The following is a 4,361-nucleotide window of genomic DNA, read 5'->3' as shown; positions in this document are numbered from 1 at the left end:
CCAGAATGACCCGGAATCCACGCGAATAATACATTAACATTACGGAGGGACAAGTCATAACTTAATTTGCGTAAATTTTGAATGTACCAATTATTTGTATGTTCGGGATTGTCTAAAGCCATCAAAGTGCTTAAGGAGTCAGTACAAATTAGAGCTTTTAATATTCCGGAATATGAATAAAGCCAGGCGTATTGCGAAAATTTCGCCGTGAAAGAAGAAGCTAGGTGTGGGAGAGTGTATTTTTTGTTCACAGCCAGTTCGGGGGAGTAAAATGCAGTACCTACACCAGTTGGGAATAGATTCTTTGAACCATCAGTGTAAAAAGTGATATATTGCTCGTGGTTAGGTATACTTAATGCAAATTGAAATAGACTGTTCGTGACATGACTATTTGTTCGTAGTATTGGAGGACTATTTTCGAAGATAGTGTGAAGAATGTCGGGTTTTAATGTACTAGCTCGAAAAGGTATAGAGTATTTCGGGTGGTTTAATGTTTATACCATGCTAGTACGAAAGTGACCGAATTGGTTAAATGCCCATAATAAGGCCGGTTGATGTTCTTCATTAACATTCCGGTTTTGATAATATTCGTGTAACAGCTGTAGTTTCGGGAGGATTGGGTGGCGATTTTTATTTAATTTGTTTAGAAGATATTTGCTGGCGAGTAGTCGTCGTCAAAACTTTAATGGTGGTTCCGATGCTTCAGTTAAAAGTCCGTTAGTTGGGGAGGAAGACATAGCCCCCATGATTAAGCGGAGTATTTTAAACTGAAAGGTATCAAGTTTGCGTAGGTGGCTATTAGATGCTATAGCAAGAAAGTGACAGCCATATTCGAATACTGACCGGATGATATTTTTATATACCATAAGAAGGACATATTGATCCGATCCCCAGGTGCGTTTAGTGAGAGATCTAATGATATGATATTTAGTTTCTAATTTGGAAAGAATATATTCGATATGTTCTTTCCAGAGTAATTTGTTTTCAATTTTAATTCCTAAATATTTGATCGAAGTTTTGATACTAATCTCATGGGAGCCAAAGGTAATTGGCGTATGATCATAATTTCGTTCCCTCGTAAAAATCATTGCAGAGAATTTTTGATATTCTATTTCTGAATTATGATGTAGGAGCCATCTATGGAGGATCGTTAGTGTACGTTCAATGGTAGTTCGGGATTCAATTGCCGATTCTTTAATGGAATAAATAACTATATCGTCAGCATATTGTAGGATTCTAGCCTGTTGAGAAATCACCCGCTCTAAGTCAAAGGTATATAACAGATATAAGAGAGGGCTCAAAATATCACCTTGTGGGAGACCTTTAGAAGTGTACCTAGAATCGAGACTCTGGCCATTGTTCTTTATAAAAATGTGACGGTTAGTGAATTATTGCCGTATGGTATTAATAAACGGAAGAGGAAATTACCACTTATGTAATTTGGCAACAAGTACTCCGATGTCCACATTATCATATGCTCCTTTTATATCGAGAAATATAGCCGTCAAAACGTCACCTCGACTTCGAGCGAGTAATAAGTCTGTAAAAAATATATTGAGAGCGTCTGCCGTACTTCGGTCTTTCAAAAATCCAAACTGATACACTGGAAGTATATTATAATATTCTAAACACCATAGAAGACGGTGCAAGAGGATTCGTTGAAACGTTTTACGAAGACAGGAACCCAAAGCGATCCCTCTATACCCGTTTGCGTCTTGAGGATGTTTACCTTTTTTTAATAGTGGTATAATTTGAAAATCGTTCCAATCGACAGGAATTGCATGGCTATCGAGTATGGCGTTAAATGTATTTAGCAGCGTTTGCTTAGCGTGGGACGGTAGATATTTCAACATTTTATAAGTTATAGAATCTCTGCCGGACTAGTATCTTTTCGATGTTCGAGTGCCATATCTAGTTCATGGAGGGAGATATTCTGTAATAGACTAGAAATTTTTTCGGAGGCAGGTATTAAACTATATTCATAAGAAGTTTCCACGTAATCTGGTGTTAGTTGGTGGTAAAATTGGGCAATTCCGTTAGGGTGCGATTGAGAAACAACATTTGTGTGAGCATTACTTAAATGTTTGATGGCTGCCCATATATCTTTGATAGGAGTTTGTCGATTGATAGATGTGACAAATACCTTCCACGCTGTTCGTCGTTTTTCATTAAAAATAGTCTGTATAGAAGCGACTATTTTTTTATTGGATATAGTGATCATAGGTGCCATATGTTCTATAAGCTTTTAAGGCAGCTTGTCTTCGACGAACTAAAGAACCACATTCGGAATCCCACCAACGAATAGAATTGCTCTGCATTTTAAAAAGCTGCTTGTGTTCAATGGGATGATAGGCATCTAAATAAGAATGAATAAAGGATAATAGTAGATCATAGTCAAGAAAATGTGGATCTGGAATTGTAGAGCGTATTTTATCTGAGAGAAATGTCGTGAATAGTGTAGAATCAAACGAGCGGAGATTACGGAATGCAGTAAAGTGAGAGACATTCCTGTGAACCTGTGGGCCTATATCTATTAGAATGGGGAAATGGTCGCTTTGATGGGTATCATAAATTACATTCCAATTTGTTTTGTGTGCCAAATCAACTGTGCAAATAGTGAGATCTACTGCACTTTTATTAATGTTAGGAGCTGTTAGACGAGTAGGAGAACCGTCGTTGAGGATAACCAGTTCCTGTTTTACGCTGATTTTTTCAATATTCCGCCCTTTGGGGCAACTAGATATGCTCACCCAAAGAGGATTGTGGGCATTAAAATCACCAGCGATGAGAGTGTTTTTTGTGAAAATTGCGATAAAAAGTTGTCCCATTGGGCATAGTTACCTTTTATCCACGGCGGGCAGTATATTGAAACCACGTACTGCCCCCATTTTTCCCGAGCTAAGCCCAGCCATCGAGCGGGAGATCCCAAGGTGGACCGTTCGATCGTTGGCTATCACTTTCTAGAGGCATTTAAGGGATGTTAAGGATTGATGACCAAGCAGGATAAAAAGAAATATTAAAACAACACTCTGACATTTATTCACATAAGCAAACAACAAATAAAATACTCTTGCTGATATGTTTTGTAAAATAGAACTTCCATAATATTGCATTTCTTCATTTATGGTAACACGTGCTCTTAATCTCCAGCCTTACTGTGCTGTAATGAAAACCAAAGAAAAATTAGGCCTCTTGCCTTTCCGAATCAAAATATTTGATTGAAAGAATTAAATAAGTTAACATAGAAGTCCATAAACTCATAAACAGCTGTCTTGCTAACGAGGGTTTTACAATAACGAGTTCAAAGCTTTACCAATTCAAAGTAGTCTCAACACGTGGTTTTAAGATGTACTCAACTGAATTTATCATTTACAGCATTTAACATTAGTCAATGACACCAACATGAACTTTAGTAGAAAATGAAAATTGATTTCAAAATTTTCAAAATTAGTTAATTATTATTCTGATTATTATTATTATTATTATTATTATTATTATTATTATTATTATTATTATTAATTTCTCATCATTTAATTAACCTATGTTTCATTGTCACACGGTCGTGTTCTCATTAAATTTCCACTGCATTATTTACCTAATGATCGTCATTAGCATTTCAGAATAATTATTTTCAATTAATTATTAATGACTTGGTTTCACCATAACTCCAAGTAATCATGCGGCTAACGAACTACACTTCTGATCTTTGTATTTCATTTCCATTCAAATTAATCTTAAAGTATTTCAAAGTTCAACTATAAATGCGTCAGAAATTTACATTACAACGTGTGAGCTAGTTAAATAAATTTTATTTACAAATCGAGTGCCTTCGTAAAATAACGAGATGATCTTTCCTTTTAAATCTCGATAACGAAGAAAATAAATCCTTTTCTAGTCTTCCTCGACTTAAGTTAATCAAACTTTCCCTTAAGGGCATGAAAATTATTTCTTAAGGCAACACACAACGATGAGTGTAATCTGCGTCGCAGCGAGTGCGCGGCCAGATCAAATTAAATGGGACCAACATGATACAAGAGAAATATACATATTTACATACACACACACATTCACACTAGGAAACACGTCTTTTATGTACATTATTTACATCGAATCCTGTTTTGGCAAGTTTATTCATGATTTTTAGAGTTGGACAGGTCGCGTAATATCTAGTAGAAATAATCTGTGTACTGAAATTATCCTTCATTTATAGTGGCTAGTGATCGAAGTCATGGGTATCACTTGGTAGAAACACATTTCACATATCAACGTAAGTTCATCCAACTCATGAAATTATAATGGAAGATTCTAGTAAAATCCATAAGCACTACCATCGTTTGGGCTACAGGTTGAAACTATCGCGA

Source organism: Anabrus simplex, chromosome 1 (genome assembly GCF_040414725.1).
Source record: "Anabrus simplex isolate iqAnaSimp1 chromosome 1, ASM4041472v1, whole genome shotgun sequence".
NCBI lineage: Eukaryota > Metazoa > Arthropoda > Insecta > Orthoptera > Tettigoniidae > Anabrus > Anabrus simplex.
This window is presented reverse-complemented; position numbering follows the sequence as displayed.